General features: G+C 42.4%; 1 long non-coding RNA gene across 1 annotated transcript; it reads right to left on the bottom strand.

Moving 5' to 3' along the window:
• Positions 1 to 3,537: 3,537 nt before the first annotated feature.
• Positions 3,538 to 12,165, bottom strand: LOC148685582 (uncharacterized). Its single transcript, XR_015950147.1, has 3 exons — positions 11,931 to 12,165; positions 7,748 to 7,811; positions 3,538 to 4,830 (listed from the first exon to the last, which is right to left on the bottom strand). It is a non-coding gene; the product is annotated as an uncharacterized LOC148685582 (long non-coding RNA).
• Between the last annotated feature and the right edge of the window lie 388 nt (positions 12,166 to 12,553).

Below are 12,553 nucleotides of genomic sequence, written 5' to 3'. Positions count from 1 at the left end.
AATGAATCAGAAACAAGGCAGTGAAGGAAGATTGACCTTGGAATCTGCTGCCCCAATGAATCACGCTGCCTGAGGCAGTTACTTCACCTTGCCTCATAGGTGGGCCAGCCCTGAATAAAGATCTACATTGGGGTCTGCTGCCCCTGTGGATACTGTCGCCTAAGGCAGTTGCCTCACCTTGCCTCATTGGTGGGCTGGCCCTTCACCCCCACCATCCTCTCTTGGTTGTGTGTGCAATGAGGGAACTTGCCTCTGGTTGCCCCAGGCTGTGCTTTCCAACCTATTCCTATTCACTTCCTCCCTGTGTCCTTCCTTCCTTCCTTCCTTCCTTCCTTCCTTCCTTCCTTCCTTCCTTCCTTCCTTCCTTCCTTCCTTCCTTCCTTCTGGCTCTCTGTACAACACACAGCGAATGGAAATCAGTAAACTGTTCCCTTTTTAATTTCCTTCTCCATGTCTCACCCCTGCCCCATCCAACCCCAGACCACTTTTACTTGCCAAACAACGCCCACTTTCTGTCCAATAGCGCTCTTGAGGGGAAATGGCCAAGTTGACTTGCAGGAAGCAGAACTGACCATCAAACAGTGAGCGAGAAAGGTGTTGAGCAAGGAAAGGATGAAGCAGATACAAATCATTTTTTCACATGCATGTGCGCTCAAGATCGGGCATTAAAGTTCATTCCTTCAGCCAGCAAAGGGTTGCAGAAATCAACAAATGAGCCTGTGCAAAAATGAATGTGTTTGGTGCCTGGTGCATTCAAATTCAGATTCCCCCTCCCCTCCATACCAGCTTCCTCACTTATCCCTTAATTCCTTTTTCTCTCTGCACACACAGACATTTGTGTACACATTTCATTCTCTTTCCTTTTTCTCGATATACACACTCACATTAATCCCTTTACACAATTAATGTTGTAATCTTCCTTTCTGTCCATTGCAGCATAATCCTATGCATGTTTACTCAGAAGTATGTACTTTTAAGTTCAATGAAAATTTCTCCAGAGCAAGAATATATAGGACCGGGGGGGGGGGATAGGAACAGTATCTCACATGTCTTTATTTTATTACATTTACATTCTAGCTAGGGATAGAGGAAAATTCTTTTTTAAGCAAAGTGCTCAAATTCATACCTCTTAGTCTGGGACATAACTATCATTCAGATAGTGCGCTTCTTTGAATTTTACAAAACTGTATCCAGCATATATATATATATATGCAAAAATGCATTAAAAGTGTGTATATTAGGATAAAATACATTTAGAAATGCATACATTGAGATTAAATAGGAAATTAAATGTGAGTTTCTATATAGGCTTTTCAAGTTAACATATTACCTGGTTAATACAAAAACGTGGTAGAATTGATTAATGAACGAAATCATGCAAAACTGACACAGGCTTGAAATAAACTGGTCCATTCATCCCTAATCCTACCCCCACCCACCCACCCCCACACAAGAAAGTGGTATACATGAAGTGTGCCCCTTTCCCCCAATTTATCCTCAGAACAATGTATTGAAGTAGGTTAGGCTAGGAGATATTACACATACTTGGGGCAGGTGATTCTCACTATTCAGTCACCATAGCTGAGTGGCATAATAGGGAAGGAGCAGAGAAGAAAAACTGGTACCCAGCCTTGCCCACAAGTTGATGACAGGGCTCCTGAGTGTGTGCAGTGGAGGCAGGAGACCAGGGAGTGACCCAGGATAGGGGACCAGTGATTGATGGGGTTAGGCACTACCTGCAAAGGCAGGGGGAGGGAGGGAGAGTCGGGGCAGTCCGAGGCAGAGGGAGGCACGCAGGGTGTGGCAGAGGAGGAAGGGGTGGTTCAGGTGAGGAATGGGTCCATAGCTTCCCCACCTTCCCCACTTTTCCCTAGAACCAAGAGGGGCTTGAAACAGGAAGAGCAGCATCGACTTTTGTGCAGGAGAAGTCTCAGCTTGTGGGTGTGTAGCCTTTTGGGCGAAGGTATATAAGGTACATAAGCCAGCAGAGAGGTGAAGTCTCCCTCTTGCTGCATCTGCTCCACAGGGTGGAGGACTAAGGGACAACTGCCTAGTGCCTAAAATTGCATACCCTCCAACATTTCTCCGATGAAAATAGGAACGTCCCATTCCATGATGATAATTTTACTATTCATACCCCACACGTCGTACTGGCTTGCCTTAGCCACACTGGGCAGCTTTCAACACATATAAAAACACACAGACACACACACACCCCTTCCCTGTGGTATGCGGGTGGCACTGTGGGTTAAACCACAGAGCCTAGGACTTGCTGATCAGAAGGTCGGCGGTTCAAATCACCGCAACGAGGTGAGCTCCCGTTGCTCAGTCCCTGCTCCTGCCAACCTAGCAGTTCGAAAGCATGCCAGTGCAAGTAGATAAATAGGTACCACTCCGGCGGGAAGGTAAATGGCATTTCCGTGCACTGCTCTGGTTCGCCAGAAGCAGCTTAGTCATGCTGGCCACATGACCCTGAAGCTGTACGCTGGCTCCCTCGGCCAGTAAAGCGAGATGAGTGCCGCAACCCCAGAGTTGTCTATGACTGGGCTCAATGCTCAGGGGTCCCTTTACCTTCTCTCTACAGGATTGCCTTCAGATGGCTTGCGGGTCAGGAAACTCCATACCCTCCAGCATTTATTCAATGAAAATAGGGACACCCTAAGAAATAGTGGGACATTCCGGGATCAAATCAGAAACTGGGACAGCTTCTCTACATCAGGGAAATCCCTGGAAAATAGGGACACTTGAGGGGCATGCAGAGTAACACAGGAGTTGCTGCAAGTGCTTCTTTTTTTCAATAAAGACTTTGCTATCAAATGTGTACCTTCCTTAGCTGGGATGGCTCAGTGCATGCATGGAAACAGTCCATAATAATCAGTCAAGCTTCCCCACAACACCCACTCAAACGAAAAGAAAGAGAACTATTCATCATCTCTAATGGGAACTGTACAAGTACAGCTTCATTTCATTCACGGATCTGTAGACAAGCCTGGAAATCTAACAAAGCCACTTCCGCCTTCAGGAGGAGGTGGTGGTGTGGGCTTTCATGACCTCCCCATGTGCGCAGTGGGTAGGAGGCCAGCCCTGTGCGATTGGGGGATTCCCGGCTGTGTCACTCGCCTAGCCAGCCAATCAGGTTGACCGGGGTGTGTGGCATGCGCAGGGCGCAGCCGGGAGATCTTGTGGCCTTTTTCCAGCCCATTAACCGTAAATAATTGTGTCATGTGTCATTATTCTACCAAAGGGGGGTGGGGTCGAGAACTTGCCACGCAGTGGCACAGATGGTTCTCGGTGTCTGCAGAGACAGCTTTTACATACAGACATTTGACGCACTTGAAAAAAGTCTATGCGAGAAATGAAGTGGTTGCGCCCTCGAGCTCTGTGCCTGCTCCTTCCCATTCCCACTCGACACACCTCAAACCAGATGTTCTCCACCCTCACTGATACCCTTTTGTCTCCCCTTCCCGCAAACTGCATCCTGTTTCAGTGTTTACTATCCATATGGGCAAAACACACACACACACATAAATACTAGGCATAAATCTTTATATAAACAGTATAATATCGAGATCTCTCCAAGGAAGGCATCCTGTTAGCCTCTAAATCTATTTCTTTTAATCTAATCTTCATCTGTAATGGTTTTTCTGGCTGCAACCCGAACGGAAACATCTTGGCAGGTGGGGAAGAATGAAAACATTCGAGGCTTGTTTCAAAAGGTTTTCCCAGGGAAAGGCTGGCGTTTCTAGTTTCCACCAGCATGGCAGCACCTGCAAAGCCCATGAAATATGGCAGGCGCCTGGGACTTGACCCCGCAATGCGAGCCAAGAATCATACAGATGGGAACTCACTAAAACCCGAACATAAAGATGTCAGGAGCACCTTAAAACCATTTAAAAATGGCAGGATTGAGAGCTGGATTAGATACAATAGCAGGCAATCAGATGGGGGAAGGGACAGGAAGCTTTTTAAAAGCAAAAATGGGGTGTGCAGAAGTAGGGAGATGCGCCCTTTTCACTCGCAAGAGAAAATGCATGGAGCTGAGTTCAAATAATAACAATTATTATTGTTATTGCTATTATTGATATTATTATTTTATTTATACCCCATCTGTGCGTGGCTTACAGCACATTAAAAATTGTAAAACATTAGACATTTAAAATTTCCAATACAGGGTTGCCTTCAGGTGTCTTCTAAAAGTCAGATAGTTGTTTATTTCATTGACATCTGATGGGAGGGCATCCCACAGGGTGGGCAGGTTCCCTGTAACCCCCCTTGACTTCCCGTCGATTCTGGAAGTTATAGAGCAATAGTGGTGTAGTGGTTAAGAGCGGTAGACTCGTAATCTGGTGAACGGGGTTCGCTTCCCTGCTCCTGGGTGACCTTGGGCTGCTGGGTGACCTTGGGCTAGTTACACTTCTCTGAAGTCTCTCAGCCTCACTCACCTCACAGAGTGTTTGCTGTGGGGGAGGAAGGGAAAGGAGATTCTTAGCTGCTTTGAGACTCCTTAGGGTAGTCATAAAGTGGGATATCAAATCCAAACTCTTCTTCTTCCTTGTGGGGCCATTTTGTTGTTTTTTAGTAATTTTGGTTACAGAATAAAAGGAGAATTCCCTGGAATCCATGTTTGGAGCAAGTACATTCTTGGTGAGAGAGAGAGACCCAGAAGAGATTTAAAATCACAAAACATGCAGCAAAATAAAGCATGGAAATATAGACTGTTACAGCTTTAAAATATCCTCTTCTAAGTTTCTTCCAAAGTTTTCCACTTCCCTTAGCGTGGAAAGAGAAGAACTCTTCAAAGGTCAGATTAGCGTGCTTTTCCATACAGTACTGTAGAAAAAAGACAGGCAGTATAACTTAGTTTCAAGAATAGGAAGAGTTCCTAAATTCTTTACATAGAAACACAAAGATGGCTTGCTAAAACCATGTGGTCTCGGCTTGGAGCTACCAACACTGGTTGGTTCACATGATGGAAAAATGGGAGAATAAATAATATAGTAACCCTTCCTCCCACAGTGAGGGTGTGTGACTTAGCTAAGCCTGGCAGGACAGCTTACTCTATGGTCTTAACCCATTCATGCATTAATTAGAAGTAAGTATGTTGGTTATGTGAGGCCCAAAGAATCCTGGGAATTGTAGTTTATTCATTGCAGCGCTATCAGCACACTTCACAAACTACTGATCCTAGGATTCTTGAGGTCCATGCTTTAAATGCATAGTGTCTATACAGCCTCATACTAAATGTTTCATAGCTCTTGTTGACCACTGCACATGATCAGCTCTTGCTGGGCTGCTTGGGGAAGGGTTGCAAATTTTGATGTTTTTGAATTCATTATCGCATGGTGATGATACTTAGATTATAATTCATGGTGTGTGTTCTGTAACTGTACATCCCTTCTTGCTTGATGGCCTCAATTCTATTATAGAGCTTGGTCATTCAGAATAAGTTCAGTTTGGCAGCAAAACACATTGGTCCATGAAACATGTTGATTGTCCTCAATATTAAAGATTAACTTTTTTATTTAAAAATTGGGCACAATCTAGCTAAAGGGAAGCAATTTCCAGTCCCATTGTTTTCATTGCATGAAATATATGTATTTGCTGAACTTTCCACTTGAAAACATTGAGCCTACAAAGCTCCAGCAGGATTGTACCTGAAATTTTCTTTTAAGGTTGGAAAGTTGGGACATAATGTGTTAAATGACGTGTGATGACCGGACATAAAGCAGCATCGCAGTCCAAGGATTTTCAGTCAAGCTTCTCTAATTGCGAGTGACAGAGATAAATTTTGCTGTTGTTCTCCTCTCTGCCACTGAAGCATATTCTCCCTCTAGGTATGAACATTGTGGTCAGTGTCAGAATCATCCACCTCTGCTTGTGAGATGACTTCTAGCTTTCCCTCTGAATCAGGGACACAGCAATTAAGTGGGGAGCTGTGCTAGTTTTCTCGTGGAAATAGAACAGAGCTTTTTGCAACTGGCTTTTCGCCGGCATTTATACCAGCATTCTAATATAGGCCTGGTTTGTATGTTGCCTTCAAAGTTTAATCGGAGACAAAGTTCACCTCTTCCCAGCTCACTAGACGAAAAAGGAGATGTCAACACATTGACATGGATGTCCACCTTCTGGTGCACTGCTGGAGAACCAGTGGTCCCCCAGAAGTGGGGGACTCCACTTCTCATCAGCACCAGCCAGCATGGCCTATGGCCAGAGATGGTGGGAGTTGTAGGCCAACAAATCTGGAGGTCTACCAATGTCATGGGCTCTGCCAGGACCTGACATGATTTGGCAGCTCTAGACACAAGAGGAGGAAGAGGAAGCAGCAGGTGGGGGGCTGGAAGGTTGGCACCCAGGGATTGAGCTGGGAGGTCCTCTGCTTGTAACTCTAGATGTCGGAGAGGAGAAAGCAGATTAGTTTACTCATGAACCTTGAAATATTGACTCCTGGACCTTGTGCTTGCTGCTGAGCTAGTACTGAATAAAGATTAATACTGAATTTCGCAAAAGTGAATGTCCTAGCAAGTCTAGCAAGTTCCACTATAGGCAGAATATCTGAAGACTTTCCAGAAAAAGCAAACATATTAGCAATATTGGTTTGTTAATCATATAATATGACTTACGCTGTAATCTGAAGAAGTATGACTTACGCTGTATCTGAAGAAGTGTGCATGCACACGAAAGCTCATACCAAAATAAAAACTTAGTTGGTCTTTAAGGTGCTACTGAAGGAATTTTTTTATTTTACTTCGACCCAGACCAACACGGCTACCTACCTGTTACGCTGTAATTATAATCTTTAGCTTGTTTTTTTAGTTGCTGGTTTGCTAATACTATAATTGTTTTACTGGTGATTTATTAATAAAAAAAATCCTTCCAGCAGCACCTTAAAGACCAACTAAGTTTTTATTTTGGTATAAAAGGTGCTGCTGGAAGGAATTTTTTATGGTGATTTATTAATTATATTATATGATTTACGCTGTTGTTATGATGTTCTATTATGTTCTTATGATCTTCTATTATGTTCTTATGATGTGAACCACCCTGAGATCTTCACATGAAGGGCAGTATGCAAATTTAATAAATAATAAATATATATTCAGAAGAGACCAATTGAAATTAAGTACTTAAACTCATTGATTTTAATGGATGAGTATAACTAATGCTGGATATCACTCTACCTTCAGAACATTGCAAGAGAAATAAATGCAGAGAGGCATTAGCACTTTCTGAAAAGCTATCATACTAGGGAAAGACAAAGGGCTGCTGCCTAAAATATACAAAATACTGCCAGACCCAACTAATCCAAAAGACTGTAAAATGAAACTGGGAAAGATAATTGAATATTGCAATAATGGAAGACAAGTGGAAGTATGTGTGTGCAAAACAATCAAACATCTGGCAGATGTTGCATCAATGAAGAATTTCTATAAAATATTGTATAGACAGTATTACAAACCAGTATGAATAGCAAGTATGTCTTCAAATCTGTCAAAATAAATGCTGGAGAGGTAACAGAGGAAGAGGCATATTAGCTCACATCTGGCAGGAACGCCCTCGGGTCAAAAAATATTGGTCAGACATCAGAAGGAGTACCAGAGATATAGTGCGATATATGATTCAATTGAATCCCTCAACCCTTTTACTGGGAATGATGAAAGGACAACAGGAAAGAGCATGTTTTGTGTGTTGTAAATATGCGAACTGCAGCCTTTATGTTATTAGCCAAAGAGTGGAAAGAGGCTCTTACCATCTATTGCTCAATAAAGGACTGACATGTGGAATATCATTTTTTTTATCAAAAAGATGATGGCCTGTAAATAAATAAATAAATAAATAAATAAATAAATAAATAAATGTGTTAGGGAAGGAAGAAATAATTGTATAGACACATTTCAAGGAAACTGCTCGGCCCTTTGTACAATTTTGGAATGGAGACTGGCCAACAGAATCCACTCCTGTGGACGTCTTTAGAATCAGATGTGGAGTGAATATATTTGTAATGATTTAAATATGTCACTTTCTCCCCACCACCCACTGGTCTCTTTTTTGCTGGAGTGGAAAACGTGATATGAAGCCAATAAATTCGAATCCTTGTATATAATTTTTAAATTGGAACCTTTCCTTGCTTTCTGTGTAAATAATCTGATACACTTTTCATACATCTCTCATTTTATGGGGGCGGGGGGGAGGAGAAAGATTGATCTAATGAACTGACACATTGGGACGTGGAAGAAGAATGCTACCTCTTCTCCCTTCCCTCTAAAGCAGGGATGGTGAACCAGGTATTGCTGGACTCCAATTCCCATTACGACCCGTCAATTTGGCCAATGGCTAGGGATGATGGGATGGAACTTACAACCTCTGGAGGGTTGTAAGTTCCACATCCCTGGTGTTCAGTACAATAATAATAATAATAATGATAATAATAATAATTTATACCCCATCCATCTGGTTGGGTTTCCCCAGCTACTCTGTGCGACTTCCAACATAATATCAACAGAATATCAACAATAACAACAATAAAAGCGATAAAACATCAAACATTAAAAACTTCCCTAAACAGGGATGCCTTCAGATGTCTTCTAAAAGTCAGATTGTTGTTTATTTCTTTGACATCTGGTGGGAGGGCGTTCCACAGGGCGGGCACCACTACCGAGCAGGCCCAAGAGTGCGGCTCTGGAGGTTTCCACTTTACAGTGATCTCCTCTGACTTATATGTTTCATCCAAAGGACCAGGTCTCTTAGAAATAAGAACCTGGACTCCAGGACTCTTATGTTTACTAGATGAGCAGGTTTATTTTAGAGTTCCTTGCTTGCTTACTGTAATGTAGAACCTAGTGTTCTTTCCCCCCAGAGTTTCTCCTACCACTGTCTGCTTACTGGAAATCTGTGGTGGACTGCTTCGTGCTAAGCCCAGAACATCTGGAACCCTGTTCTGGATCATGGAATGGACCTACAATAAACATGTCAACACCTGAAGAAGCCATGTCAGCGGAAAACCTCCCAAAGTTGAACATAGGTAGGCATTTGAAGAATCAGGCAAGCCTGTGAATTCGCCTTGAGATTCAGAAGCCGGGGAGAAGGAAAACTCAGGGAATGTGGGTCTCGGGCAGGCTTTACACTCAATTCTTCTCCTTTTCATTTCTATAAATGAAGCACTGAAATACACTTTGACTTTCGTCAAGTCGGAAGACCTACATAGTAGCCTGGCACATTAAAGATAATGCTAGAGACCCGCTTTCAAACGACAGAAAATAGCTCCAAAGACCAGAGAAGCGGTGAGTGCGTGGAAAGCATCCACAATGATTTCCCACGAGGCATTTGCGTTTCAATAACAATATTAAAGGATTTGGAAGCAAGTTGGGAAACAACTACTTTTGTTATGAAGCCATCAATTATGAGTCATACACTTCATGGAAAGAAAAACAGCCAGATATTCAAAGGCGAGCAATGTTTTCAAGTACTGTAAATACAGAGGCAACAAAAAGAAGAAGAGGAGGAGACCAGGAAGGATTGTTGCAGGATTTAAAGATTGTTGTGTGTTTGTTTGGTTTTTAAAAAGAAGAAGAAGAAGAAGAAGAAGAAGAAGAAGAAGAAGAAGAAGAAGAAGAAGAAGAAGAAGAAGAAGAAGAAGGAGAAGAAGAAGAAGAAGAAGAAGAAGAAGAAGGCTGGAACGGCTTCCTTTTCAGGCCTAGTGGAGGTAAAACGGTCTGTTTCTGACCCATATATACTGTAGTTTGGCTAAAGAAGCAGTACAGGGAGATCCCAGAACTTCTTGGTTCTATTCCTGATGAATTATGTGGTGTGCTGTGTTGTTCCTCAACACATTTATTCACGGTCACAGTTTGCCTTCTGCGAAACACACACACACACACACAGTGCAGTGCCTTGATCTCACCTTCTTTTGTACTGATTAAAATTCAGCCTCAGACACCTTAAATGCTTCTAAACTACAAAACAAAGAAATCTCTAAATCAGTGTGGGTTTGCTATATTGTGATCCAGCTGTTATGTGCCTGGCTTAAATTTTCTATTTACTTGTGGCCACCCAGCAGCCAACTGCCTCTAGCCCAGTTAAAAGCAGCTGTGCTCTCAATGATCTTCTTCCAACTTTTGCTCGTAGGGACTCCGAGGTTCCTTGGAAGCTGACCAGAGCTTGCTCAATGAAAAATTCAGCAACGGTAAGCAAGGTTCTCTGAGAAAGGCCTTGGCCCCTGCTGCTGGACTTCCCTTGCAATGTGCAGCCATGAAGGTGTGTTGGGTGAACACACATTGAGTTCAGTTGAGGCAATGCTCATGTCTAGCTGATCCGGCCTGTGCCTTTTGCATAAAAGACCATAACAAAGCCCACTGGAAGACCAGATCTACCAGAACAGATCAACCAGAAGGCTCAGTTGCAAAGATGATTGAAGCAAGAAAAGGGCCAAATCTATATTTGATGAGGAACTGTGAGGGACATGGGGCAGCTGCAGAGACTGGTGTCCTGTAAGGGACAAAGGGCTCACCGAGAGCATTTTATTTATTTATTTATTTAAAGAGTTTTCATTTGATTTTACAAGTAGGCCTATATAATTACAACAATACAACCATTCACATCCACATTTACATATTCAACCTTTGCTACTGCATCTTTTCCAATAATCTTTATTTTATATAACATCATTGTCTCCATAGTACTTGCTACATTACAAATGTCTTGCAATCCTGCTAATGTTTCTATCTGATTTACAGTGGTCTCCAAGATAAATTATAATTTTCTCCCATTCTTTATTAAAGTTTTGGTCTTCTCGGTTCCTGAGCTTTCCGGTCAGTTTTGCCAGTTCGGCATAGTCCTATAGTTTAATTCTCTGGTAGGGACTTCATCTTCTTTCCATCTCTGGGCTAATAACATCTGAGTGGCTGTTGTCCTACAACAGCAAATGTTTAAATTGACTATTGTAACTGTAGGTCAGAGAGCTGGAAAACCTCGTTCAAGCCTAAGCAATTCTAATAGGGTTTCCTATGTTTAAACCTTCCATGTTCAGTGCTAGTTCTCAGCCTCTGGAAAAAGAGACTCAACAGTTTTCCTGACTGAGGACCAAATCACATGGCCATTGAGGGCACGGCGGACCAGTTTTCTCCCCTCAATTCCTACGTTTAAGGTTATGTTTTTCCTTAAATCATAAGCTAATAACATCTATGCGGCTGTCGTCATATACATAAAAAGTCTTTTCTGCTCCCTTGGAATATCAGCACCTATAATTCCTAACAAAAAACCTCTTTTTTTCTCTTTTTTTAAAAACAAATGTTAATTTAAACATTTTTTTTCGCATCTCATTACATATAATTTCCCAGAATGGTTTTATTACCTTACAAGACCACCACATATGATAAAAGGTGCCTTCTTTTTCTTTATACTTCCCACAGATATTTGTACCTGTCTTATACATTTTTTCTAACTTCCTGGGAGTCAATCATTGAGAGCATATTTAATGCAGATAAAATGAAGGAAAGGAAAGGTGTAGAGCTCAAGGCTACTGTGTGGGCAGGAGGAACTTCTGTCTCTGCAAGACGGCTGCTGTGTGTGAATGAGCCCAGTAGTTGGCGGTGTGGGGAGAGAAACTGGAGATTGGACATTGCAATAAATGTGAGGGGTTTGGGAGTAAAGTGAGTATAAAAATGCACATATTAGTGAAACTAATATTAAAAAATGAATTATATTACTGGAAATTCCTGAGCAAAAATGTCTACATTGGGCATAAGCACATACCAATATGTGTATATTTAAAAAAAAATCATGGAAAATACTAGTGGATTTTCTTGAGGCAGTAGGCATCCCTGATAAATCTCCACTGGTAAACAGATGAGATTCTGGAAATCAAGGGGATCCGGTCAATATTAGCCATGAGACATAGGCAGTGCTTCTAGGAAAAAAAATGTGCCGGTACTCACCATGAAGTTGTTACAGTAAGTGCCACACTTTTAACCAGTGCTTTTCTTCTAGAATAAAAAGATGCCGGTTCTGCGAACCCTTGAGTACCCCCAGAGCAGTGGCCATAGGTAGCTACGGTAGAGCCAAATGTGTAGGATGAGGATCTAACATCCTCAGGGAGCTCCCAGGAACTTGGTCATCAAGACAAAATGCAGGCCTGTCACATCATTCACTGGTCAATTCAAATCCAAAGGGAACTGGATGTAAAAAAAGGCAACAGATAAGCTGGGTGGAGGTGGATATAAGAAAAACATTGAGACACAAAGGCCTGAGCTAGTATGCCCAAGCAACAATCTACCCCAGGAGTCAACAAACTTTTTCAGCAGGGGACTGATCCACTGTCCCTCAGACCTTGTGGGGAGCCAGATTATTTTTTGGGGGGGGGTGAATGAATTCCTATGCCTCACAAAAAAAACCCAGAGATGCATTTTAAATAAAATAACACATTCTACTGTAAAAACACACTGATTCCTGGACCGTCTGTGGGCCGGATTTAGAAGGCGATTGAGCCAGATCCGGCCCTTGGGCCTTAGTTTGCCTACCCACGATCTACCCCATATTCAGAGATATTTATGGATCGGCC

Source organism: Zootoca vivipara, chromosome 5 (assembly GCF_965207765.1).
Source record: "Zootoca vivipara chromosome 5, rZooViv2.hap1.1, whole genome shotgun sequence".
Lineage (NCBI taxonomy): Eukaryota > Metazoa > Chordata > Lepidosauria > Squamata > Lacertidae > Zootoca > Zootoca vivipara.
Note: the sequence above shows the minus strand (reverse complement) of the source record. Positions and strands in the feature narration are given on the sequence as shown.